Genomic DNA, 12915 nt, shown 5'->3' with positions numbered 1-12915 from the left:
GTATTTTGAGGTTGGGTGAGAGAAATCGAAAGAGGACTATGTTTTAAGGGAGGAAGGTGAAGTGAAAAGGAAAGAGGACAGGAAGCATATGAAACAGACTAGGGTCACATTTTACCCAAACTTTGGATAGAAATAGAAGATGTGCAAGGGCTTCGAAGATAGGTAGGAATTTTGATGCAAATATCTATATAAAAAAAATGGAACACACACTGAGTACAATTCTCGAGAAAATTAGGGAAGTTTGTTTAATGTAATACGTCGGTCATGATTTGATGCTTATTTAAGGGAAGGGTTGCCGTGCATTATGCAAAGGACAGTGATTATTTGTCTGTGATAATGATTCCAACCGCTGCACTCCCAAGGTAGTTTTCACGCCCTATTCTCTGGCCTTGAACATTAATTTCAGTCAAGGTTTTGAAGTATCTTCAAGCAGGAATAGTTTATTCTAAATAGACAAGGGATTGGGTCAAAACTATTACTTGTAGGTATCAACTCTCACTCTATATCATACCCTTCCAAGCTCTCTAGAAATGCAACCAAAACCTTTAAATACAACCTGCTCAGGAAGAATCCTGAAACACTCATCTCAGACCCCTCATTTAATTCTAAAAACGGGGTAATCATCAATGACTTAATTTTCTTCACCAGATCTCCGGCCAAATGACGCACTGTGATCTATAACCTGCTATGGTGCCGATTCCGATCCTGTAAAACCCGGGTACGAATCATCGTACGGAGCGTTTTCTCCGTACGACTCGTACCCGGTAAAGAACCCGTACAAACTAGCAAGTACGATTCGTACGGAAACCTGTTTCCGTACGATTCATATAAAAGACCGTACGGCTAAAAAACACGTACAAATGTGATCCGGGACAGCGCAGCGTTTTACGGACCAGCAAGTACGATTCGTACCCACAGCACTCCGCACGGCAATATTTTTACGGGAGCCAAAAAGTGCCGGAAAAGCCAAGTACGTCGCGATGCGTGAGGAAAAGGGGGCCCGGTACGCACCGTACCCCAGCACCGCATGTACGCACCGTACCCCAGCACCGCATGTACGCACCGTACCCCAGCACCGCATGTACGCACCGTACCCCCAGCCCCCACTGCATGTACGCACCGTACCCCAGCACTGCATGTACGCACCGTACCCCCAGCCCCCCACCACATGTATGCACCGTACCCCCAGCCCCCCACCGCATGTACGCACCGTACCCCAGCACCGCATGTACGCACCGTACCCCGAGCCCCCCCACCGCATGTATGCACTGTACCCCAGCACCGCATTTATGCACCGTACCCCAGCCCCGTACTAGGACGCACCGTACCCCAGCCCTGTACTTGTACGCACCGTACCCCAGCACCGTACTTGTATGAACTGTACCCCAGCACCGTACCCCAGCCCCGTACTTGTACGCACCGTACCCCAGCTCCGTACTTGTACGCACCGTACCCCAGTCCCGTACCCCAGCCCCGTACTTGGACGCACTGTACCCCAGCCCCGTACTTGGATGCACCGTACCCCAGCCCCATACTTGAACGCACCGTACCCCAGCCCCGTCCCCCAGCATCGCGTATGTACGGACCTTACAACAACATTGCGTATGCGAGCACGGTACAACAACATCACGTATGTACGCACCTTACATATGCGAAAATGACTCGTACTGAATCAGGACACTGTAAAACAGCACAAGGAGGGTCGATTCGACTCGCACAACACCACAAAACACGTCTACAGTGGAAAAAACATCAAAATGACTGACCTGGCACATCCAAACAGGCAAACAGAGGCCCAAACTCACAACCACCTCTTATAACACACCCACCAAAATTTCAAACTCAGGCACACCCACAAATGGACCAATAAAAAGGGACCACACACACAAACCATGAGCCTTTGCAACAGACTCACTGTAGCTACAGAGCACACCCCAACAACTGCACCCATACACCTTAACATATACACCTTCACACAAACTCCTTCACACATATCCCCTCTTCACATTCCCACACACACCTTCACATTCACACCCACAACCATCCACACCCTCACCCCACACCATGCCCACAGACAAGAATCCAAAGTTCACAAGGGAGGAGCTGGACATCCTTGTCAACGAAGTCATCAGAGTTGAGCCACAGCTCTTTGGAACATTGGTCAGACAGACCAGCATAGCCGAAAAATCACGCCTGTGGCAGAGGATCCTCGATAGGGTGAATGCTGTTGCACCCATCAGAAGGACCAGGAATGAATGCCAAGCCAGGTGGTACGATCTGCGGAGGGCAGTCAAGCGGAAAATGAACGAGGACTACGCCCAGAGCAACATCACTGGAGGTGGGCTGCCCCGCAGACCGGTACATTATCATCCCTGGGAGGAGAAGGTGATGGCCCTGCTTCCGCCGGTGGGAGTACACGGACTTCAAGGACTTCCAGAGCCTGGTGAGTACACAAACAACTCATGGAACATGGGGGGAATGGCATCCACACCCCAACTACACAAAATGCACGCAGCTACCCCCAAGCCCTCACCGGACACAACAAAACTCAAAAACGATGCTCATGCCACTAACATGTGTATGCCCCATTCACAAAGCAAGGCCATGCCATGTCCCAGGCTACACGATGCACTAACCCAAGACTGGATGTCCGGGATGCTGGGAGGGTGGGGCTCACAAAACACATTGTTCAACTCTGAATCAGACATTATTGCCCTCAGCCCATATGGCCCAGGTACATACCCATGCACCATGCTCAATGCACAGGGACTGGCAAAGTACTGACAAGGTAGCTGACACTTGGCCCTGCTGTAGGCAGCACAATGCCCTCCTGTGACCACTGCAAACTCAAACACCAACACAACAAGCTCAGATATCTAGGACAGGAACTCACACTCACTGTCATGGCAGCATGCTCCATGGGGGGACCGATACATCACCTGGGAGACCCACTGCCAAAATCACACTACATCCACCAGCAGGCCCTGTCACACACACCCCTTACACAAGCACACACCCCCGGGCAGGCAATGGATTTACCCACTCTCACAATGGATATGTGACACAACAAGATCAATCCATAGCCAAAGAAGCATCCAAGCCAAAAATCTACATGTCAAACACTCAGGAGAACATATCAATCTGTCCCCCGCAACATACCCATCCACAAGTGAACATTGAGGAGAATGCTAGGCACATACAACTACCTGGAGGAACTGTGGCAACTTGAATATGTATGAAACATGGATATCGCATGAAACAGCATTAACATTGTCTCTCTCTCACCCACAGGGCAACCTGATGGATCTCCCCCCAACAATGGGGGTGAAGAATCACAGTCCCAGGCTCGGGAGGAACCTGAGCCCACCGGCAGCGACGCCTCTCAACACTCCGCGGATGACCCCAACCCACCTGGACCCTCTGGTGTCCAAGCCCCTGCAGCACCTGCCTCAGGAACAACTGTGCCAACCACCACCCCCATTCCTGCCACATCCCCGGAGACACCCAGGAGCCCTGCCCGCACTGAACAACTGAGCCAGTCTGACCTGGAGGGACAAGGTTCGCCGGGCACCCAGGAGGAGGCAGACAACCCCGCAACTGCCATCCCTCAGGGGTCCCGTAGACCCGATGCGCCCACAACGGCAGGCCAGGCTCGTGTGGGCAGGGGTGGTGGGAGTGGAGGCAGGCGGAGGCGAGAACCTGACCAACCAGCTGAAGGGACCGGTATGTCACACATACGTAACATCATGGACGCATACCGGCGTGGCACCAGGGCCATCAGCCAGGTAGTGGAGACCCTCACAGAGATTAAGAACCAGCAGGCCGAGCAACACACCAGTCAACAAGAACACCAAGGACGGATGGAGGCAAGACTGGCTGATCTCCTGGCGGCGCAAACGGACATAAGCCGTTCACTCCGTCGGATTGCCGACAACATGGGCAACCCTCCCTGTGCCACCAGGCGAAGACCACCAACAGCCACAGGGAGGGAGGAGGAGGAGGATTCGTCCGACGGAGCGTCCCAAGCATCGTCAAGGGCTGCATCTGAGGGTCCCGCGAGGAAGGTGGGTCATCCACGGAAAAGACCGTGAGAGGAAGCGGCCCATCCACATCTCCCAGGTCACCTGGCCTGGCACCTGGCCTTCATGCGCAACAGCATCACCTCATTCACCAACATTCTCTGCCACATGGACTTGCTGGTCACAGTCTGACCAATGATGACAAACACTGTGTTCTGGACTCTGATGACTTCAAATGCCAAGGATCCCATCTCCCCCTGTGAACTTTGGATTCTAGGCACACTGTATCGCACCTATTTTTTCCCACAAAACACGCCCCCCACCGAGAATAAAGCTACATTTCTTTCATTAGATGTTGCAGTCATTTTGCATGAGTCCACAACATACGTGTGGGGAAATGTCAAACTATGCCTGAGTGTTGAACTAACTCCAGCCATCCATACCCTGGAATCTGAGTCCGGTACAGGACACACATGGGTCACAATGTATAATCCAATACAGACATGGAGCACAATACTCACCCGTGATGGCCTCAAGCTGCTGAAGGGGGGCTTGCAATACTGTGCGGACAGACCTATTTGGAAAAGTATCATTAAGGCGCAGAGGTCATGGCTCATGCGGAGGTTCCCGGGGAGGGAGTCCCAGGTATGTTTGGCCAGGTGGGAGAACTATCTCCTGCATGCTGGATTTCGGTGGATGTGAAGAATGGTGGCCAGGGCAAGGTTGGATGCACGGAGTTGGCCCAACGGGGTCTTGGATGACAGACGTCCAAGGTGATTTGGGGTCTGGGGTTGTGGACTGCCTCCTGAGTGTGGGTGAGGAGTCTGAAGATCATCCTGCAGCAGACAGTGATCCATTGCAGCTATCTCAGGTGGACGGTGATGTGGCTGGGGCGTGGGATGTTGAAGCTGAGGTGTGCAGATGCACCCTGGATATGGACAAGTTCTCCGGGAGTTTGGCTGTTCTTTCTCCGTAGTGGGCGGGGCTGTAGTTGACACGGCTGGTGTCGTGGACCTGGGGGACGGTCTGTCTTGCCTTGGAGTTGATCTATCTGTGGATCATGGCCATCATGCGGAGGGTGTTGCAGCATGAGGTACAGATGCTGGTGAGTTGCATGGCAATTGTGAGCGACGAGTCCATGATGCACACCATCTTGCGTGCATGGCCACTGGGTGCTGGTGCAGTGCCCTGGCGGGTGGGACATAAGGAGTTGACCCAGCTGTAAGGGGACAATCCTCAGATGATTACCTCAGTCCTGGCCAAGTCCAGCCTCAGGTGGCTGATGTTCAGCCATTCATCAACGGACCTCATGCCTTCTTGAAGGTTGGAACTGGCAATGGCTGTGTCTTTGGTGAGGGTGAGGAGCACCTGGCTGTCAATGGCATACGAGATGATGATGAGGTTGTGTGCGCATGTGATGGTGGAGAGGGGGGTCATGGACACATTGAAGATTGACACGCTGAGAGATGAGCCCTGGGCCATGTGCCAGATGACGCCACTGTACTACATGCTTAAGGCTTGAGTCCCACTCCCATGGCCTTGCTGGTGAGCTACTTCGTGATTTCATCCTGGTCCATCCTCTGGATACCAGTGTTGGAGATGTGTGAGCTGACAGTGTGTGAGCACATCGTGTATAATGCTGTGGAGAGGTCAAGGGGGGTGGCCTCACCATTGTTGAGCAGGGCAAAGTTGTCGGTGTTGGTGGCAATGATGACGGTTGCAGTGGGGTGATTACTGTGGAAGATGGTCTTGTGCAGGTTGCCTGGAGTTGTTTGCGTTTGTCAGTTGCTCGTTGACTGTCTTCCTGATGACATTTGCTGGCAAGGGAAGCACGGTGATGTTCCTTGAGAGCCTGCGTTCCTGCCCTCCGTTGTCTAAGAAGGGCCTGGGTCACTGCATGCCTCTATCTACCATGGAATGTGGCTAACTCCAATGATACATACATGACGTGCTGGACGGGGGCGACAAGGATGGGGAATGATGTGGTTGAGATGTTGTGTGGGAAGGGGCCTGATAGAGATCCCCTGGGGATGTTGCACATGAGCCGGGTGTTGTATTTCCTGATGATGGAAGTCCAAAACCTGAGGGGGGTTGGTCCCGCGTATAATAGTGCTGTCTGCCTCTGTGTGCCAAGGCTGACGTGTATGTCCATGAGCTTGCAGTGGTAGAAAGTTGCAAGGGATTGGCTCAGCCTTGCAAGGGTGGGGTGTCTTTTGGATGGAGAGCTGATGTCAGTGCACTCACAATGCTGATGAGCTCCTTGATGTCGTGCGTTTTTTTGCCTCGGCCCCATCTGAAGGATCTCCAATTGTCCTTGTTGATGATATGGTGATGGCTGTGTGTGCCGTTTTCCAGGGTTGTAAGGCCACTGATGGTTATTTGTGTTGCAAGCTGTGCACAAGAGTCCTGCTAGACGTGTATGAGTCCAGTAGGTCTGCCTTGTCCCAGGTGGCTTAATTGCTGTTGTGCGTCACAGGAAAGTCCGTCAATGTGGCTAGATTGTTGGATCAGTTGCTGATCCAGTGTATGAGATTGCAGGGTGTGGCGGTGGTGTTGGTTCCAGTGTCCCACACAGCATGTCTGTGTTGACTTACATCAAGCATCTTTGGGGGATTGGTAGCGGGGTGTGTGGCAGTGTGTTGCTTGTCGGAGACGTGGATGCTAATGTGGATGGACCAATGATGGATGCTGGTGTGGTTCTCATCCAGCCAGTAGTTCCTGGCCCACAGCCACATGTATCCTGTGGATGTGAGGGCGTGTGTGAAGGTGGACGTGTTGATGGCTTCGCGGAACTGTGGATGTAGGCCTGGAGATCTGTAGATGAGTGTTACTCTGAGGGTTGCAGGGGGTTTGTGCCAAACCGGATTTGTGACCCTGAGTGCATACTTGTGAATAGATATCAATTCATCCTCCGGGATTGTTAGTGCCGTCCCTGCGGGTGCTCTTGTATCCGTCTGAGATGGCAATTAAGAAGTTGTGTTCTGAGGATGCTTTTATCCAGGTCACTGTCATGAAGGTGATGTGTGGGCCTGTTGCGTTGAGGAGGTAACAGAGTCCAATGGCGTTCTGTTGGACGGAGCCGGTGTGGAGTAGGAGGGACATGACCTGGTTGGTGTGACAGGGCCTGGAAGGCGGGGCAGCGCTGTGTAGGCAGTTGGAGTTGCACACTCAGCATGCGAAGGTGTTGTGTGTGCGCTTAGGGTATGCCTGAGAGCAGGCGGTTGATTTTCGGTTGGACATTGCTTGGAGGATGGCTGCAACTTGAGACTGTTGTGTGATGTGGGTCATGCAAGGACATGAGGGTCGTGCAATGAGCACGTTGCATGCGCTGACGGTCCTGCCTTTGGCACGGCGTGGCCGCAACAGTGGCACAGACAAGCTGATGACAGCCTAATGAATGGGTGGAGGGAGGAAGGGAGGAGCATCTTGGAGGTGTGTGGGTTGCAGAATCCGGGAACTTGGTGGGCCCTTGCCGCAGGGGCCGCAGCAGCAGGCGGCATGTACTGGAAACTAGGCCGAAAGTAGCACACAAAGACAAGGATGTCAGAAAGGACAACTGCAACAGGCGTATGTAAAGGAAAGAGTGTCAGGTTACTCATGGCTCACCCAGAGAAAATGGATGAACAATCACCAAAGATGACTGACACAGGATCAGGAAACAGAAGGCCGAGCTGCGCACAGGAGACACACCCTCAGCAGGCGTTGACGGTCCGTTGGGGGGGAGCAACCTGCCCAAATACATACACAACCATGGACTTCATGCACAATAGAGATTATTAGCCATGAAGAACTGCATGCATGTTGCCGAACTACACATACATTCATATGCACAATCTTTGACAACTATGCCAGAGATGACGCATGCAAAGTGGCAAGAGACCTGCATTGACAGAGATGAGGCACTTTGGAGGGTGAGGAACACCTTTATTACTCATACTCACACTAAGGGAAATGCATCAATATGAACAGACTCACAGGTCATTTGACTGAACATGTGGGACCTACGCTGGACACCCCTTCACAACATGGATGCTGTAAGTCCAAATGAACTGGCACACAAGTTAAGGGGACACTCCCTGCTGCACACAGAGAGGCTGCAATTCCCCATTGAGCCTGTTATGGGGATGTCCTACACTATGTCCACCCGTAGCATCCCGTATGTTTCAGAGGGAAGTTTTACACACATTGATGCCTTCATCAGAATCCAAAATCCATTACAGATGACTGTCACGAAGGGTGACTATCAATTCATGGGAGTCATGCTACATGTTATGTGCCCCATGGTGAGTAGACATGTATGCATGGTAACACAACATGCACAGAAGCAGTCCCCACACATTCCAAACACGTACCACCTCCAAAATGCCTTGCTGCAATCCTTACCCAAAATGACATTTCCCCATGTCCGTGCATGGAACGCTGCGTCAGCACACGTTGCAATACTCATGAGGAATAGCAGGAGGACAACGATGACACGAGCAGACAACATGCGCAAGAACCTGGGAATGACAGACACATATTTAGTAAACATGAACAATGTTGTCCCCATGCAAACTTAAAAGAAAGTGTCTCTGCTAAAATGTGTGGAATGACATCATCACTCGAGTGACACATCAGAACACACATCTAAGTCACTTTGCATACAGTCAGCTGGACACACACATTGCAACACATGCCACCCAAGGCTACAAGCGTGCACACTCAGACCCAGTGACTCACCATTATGAGAAGAAGTTGCGTATGAGCTGACTCCGGATATCCTCCTCCTCCTCACTTGCCTTGTGACCAAGCCCTTCATCCTCCACGGGTAGATGTTCCTGCTCATCTTGCTCCAGGATGAGTGGCACTGCCTTCTCCACTGTCATGTTGTACAGCATGCAGCATATGAGGAAGATTTTGCAGACCTTCTCCGGTGCATATGGAAGGAACCCGCCTGTCTTGTGAAGGCACCGGAATCGGCTCTTCAGGAGGCCAAACGTCCTCTCAATCACTCGCCTGGTCTGCCCGTGTGCATTCGTGTACCGGTGATCTGCAGCTGATCTTGGGTTGCGGAGAGGTGTCATCAGCCATGGCATGTCGGGATAGCCAGAGTCCCCTACATGGAAACATCATGTAAATAAGTGGGTCAGGAGATGCCGTAAGAGCCAAAGATACCGCAACACACAGGACAAACAGAGTATACCCACCAACAAGACATGCTCGTTCGTTGTGCAGCCGCAGCATCATTTGTGGCACCCTGCTACGCCTCATGAAGTAGGCATCGTGTGCTGACCCTGGAAAACGTGCACAGACATTGGAAATCAGCATGTTAGCAAGACACACCACAAGGGCATTTATAGAGTGGTAATGTTTACGGTTGCGATAGGCTACCTCCTGTGCCTGTAGTGGGACCAAAGCCACATGTGTCCCATCAATGGACCCAATGACATGGGGCATCCCTCCCAGGGCATAGAAATCACCCTTGTCACCTGTCAACTCCTCAGGAGTAGGAAAATGGATGAATTCATCAAGGTGCTCCAACATGGCTGCCAAAACATCACGCAGGACACGGCTGAACATTGTCTGTGACATACCACCAACATCAGCAATGGTGAATTGAAACGTACCTGTGGCAAAAAAATGTAGGGCTGCCATCACCTTCATCTTTGGGGTCAGTGCAGTAGGATACCTGTGTCGCGGTTGGAGGTGTGGTGCCAGCCTGTCGGTCAAGTCCTCAATCAACTGTTGAGTGAATCTGTAACGTCGGATGCAGGCACGTTCCCTCATGGCAGCCAAGTCTGGCATTGGTCGGGGGACAGGCGGTGCCCTGCAGAAAATTGTGTTGAATAACGAAGATTGAGAGCATAACAACATCAATGTCAATGAACAGAGCACATGCTAAACTGCTACTACACATCAGCTAAATACAGAGTCTGGTCTGTGCAATACATCCAGGACACGTATGCCAGCTTGGTGATACTCCTACGAAAAGCCAGATACACCCATTGATTGGCAAGTCTACATGACATGCTCTGAAATGAGCTGGGGGCCAGTCAGAGTGAACAGCCAGAGACATCATAGGAGTGAAATACATCCACATAGCTGCATTTAAAGGATGTCATCTCATACAGACAGCTGACAGCAAGCTAGACGCACAGGTCACATGGAATGTCAAATGTACAGATCAAACACATTGCGATGAAGGGGTACACGTGAAAACAGAAAACACAGACATTGAGACGACGCAGATATGTCCTCATGTGAAAATATGATGTCCGATGCATACAGACCCTGCTTACGTGGGAATCCACATGTGGCATGGTGTGCGTAGATGTGTGCCATGCCCATCTCCACACAGACACATGTTGGATGCAGCAACAGCAGATGTAGTTGACGGAACACTAACAGCAAGCTCATGGGAACACATGACACACACATGACATAGTCAGATCGGGGCACGCTGATCGTGAAATGTCAGTTGTTAGTGTCCCTGTCCCTGGCATCAGGGGACAGTTGTGGGTGGTGGTGACTGTGCCATACCAGTGATGCTGTGCTTGACACATTTGTACTACAGGCACACATGTGCAAAGTGTGAAGGGGAAGTGTGCCACATAGTGCCCCATCACACATGACATGTGTACACAGGTCATCACACATCAATTGTGCAACTACATGAGAAGACATGTGCAATATCACTGCCTGACACACCTAGGCCCTGCACATGAAAGTCTGCAATGACAATGACTTGATGTACAGCCTTGTGCGAGTCGGAAACCTCCATTCCTTTCGTGTGCGCCTCCTATCACCAGTGTAAGCGTGTGAAACGCCCCGTACACACGCTCTGAGAGCGTGTGTACGGCCCGTATCACTATAGTAGTGGTGCCGTAGGAGTACGCATGGTACGGACCGTACACACGCTCTGAGAGCGTGTGTACGGCCCCTATCACTATAGTAGTGGTGCCGTAGGAGTACACGTGGTATGGACCGTACATACGCTCTCAGAGCGTGTGTACGGTCCGTACCACGCGTACCCCTACGGCACCACTACAATAGTGATACGCACCGTACCCACGCTATGGATGTGTGAGTACGGTGCGTATCACTATTGTAGTGGTGCTGTACGGGTACGTGTGAAACACACCGTACATGTTTTTTGGATTAAAAAATTACATAGGGGACAAGTATTAGGCCCAAAATGCATGCTGGTTGTCATGGATACAGAGATTTCAGTTGCAATGTGGCCATCATGTGGGCTTGAAAAGTCAGTTGGCCCAAAAATTACAATGTTGCAAAGTGGTGTTTGCCTTGCTATGATGCTCAAAATTTGAACCATGCAAATTTGTGTCATTGGTGTATGTTTAAAGGGATTGGAGGAAACGTAGGATGCAAATGAGTCTGACCAATCACTCTGTACTCCTGTAAATGAAAGCCCCCACCAAGACAGATATAAGTCAGCCAGAACCCATGAGAGGGCACTTGCCTGCACAACTTTCCTGTCGACCACACTGCTGCTGTCTGGGCTCCCTCTGGCACCATGTCGCGTACTGTGGAGAGGGCCCAGCCATTAACACTTGAGGAGAATGAGGCATTGCTGGATGTCCTCCTCCCACAGTACCCCAAGCTGTATGGGAGACCAGGGGAGCAGGTGAGTGCTGACTCCACTACCTTTGACTGTGCACCTTTTTTGTGACTGTCACTTCTGGCATTGTGTCCAGGTGCAACAGACATGCAATGTTGTTTAGAGTGGGTGCCAGGGGGAGGAAAGGCTTATGTCTCTCATGCAGAGCATGATGTAGTTCCTGTGTGCACTCCTCACTTGCATTGTGCTTACTGTGACATTCACTACATAGTGCATGACACATTCAGCCTGGCAAATCCTTGGTGGCATTTTTTGGCTATTGCCCTGAGGTGATTCAGTGGTCCCCCCGGTGTGACAGGTGACTGTACCCACAGATGTGTATGAGTTGAGTGGACCTGTGGTGAGAGTGTCCAAGTGATGTGTACGCCCTCCTGGACATTGATGTGTGTGAATGTTCCTTGTCATGTGGGTGAGTGTCTATGTGAAGTGTTGCACCACAGCTGCATGGAGGAGGCAACAGCTCTACCCATCTGAAGTGAGAAGTAAGCCGTGCTGTGTGTCTGACTTGCTGAGCTAGCCCGACACCTGTGACACCCCACAGGCAAGTGGCACTTGTGCAGAGTGAGGTTTGTATCTGCTGTTGCCAATGGCAGGTGATTGATCTGTCCCTGTGTGTGTCTGTGTTCTCTGCTGAGGTTGCGTCAGTGGCCTGGGGCATGTAACTGCTTTGAGGTGCTGTCCATCAGCCTGGTGTTGCATGTGATGCACAGTGTGTGCCATGATCAGGGAGTGTGTCGCACCCCTCCTGCCACCTGTGTACTTTCAATGCCATGTAGTGCATTGGGGCTTCCACAGAGGCCAATGTCTATATGAGTAAGATGCTATTCCTTGGCAGCATCCTATGCCCTGTTCAACATATCATCGATGTTCAAATGTGTGTCTCTGTGACATGGAGCAGGTGTAGTGATGTTGTCTCACTTTGTCATCCTCACAGGTAACTGCCTACGAGAAGGGGGGGATCTGGAAGGAGATCGTCAGGGCTGTGAGATCGGCGGGGGATCGCAGTCGGCGCCTAGCCCAAGTCCGAAAACGGTGGCAGGACATCCGGTGCTGGACCCGGCGGATCGCCCGGGTCCAGCTGGGGCTCTCACCTACACGCCCCCACGGCGGGGGCCGACGCCTGACCACCCACATGACGCGTGTCCTGGCGGTGGTCTTCCCTGACCTGGATAGGCAGTTACAAGAGAGACAGCAGCAAGGAGGGGGTAGGTACATGTCTGTTTGTTGTGTTGTGTGTCACCAGCTTTTGGAAGTGCTCTGTAGCTTGGATACACTGTC

This window comes from Triturus cristatus, chromosome 6, assembly GCF_964204655.1.
Source record: "Triturus cristatus chromosome 6, aTriCri1.1, whole genome shotgun sequence".
NCBI lineage: Eukaryota > Metazoa > Chordata > Amphibia > Caudata > Salamandridae > Triturus > Triturus cristatus.
The sequence above is the reverse complement of the archived record's forward strand: the minus strand, read 5'-3'. Positions refer to the sequence as shown.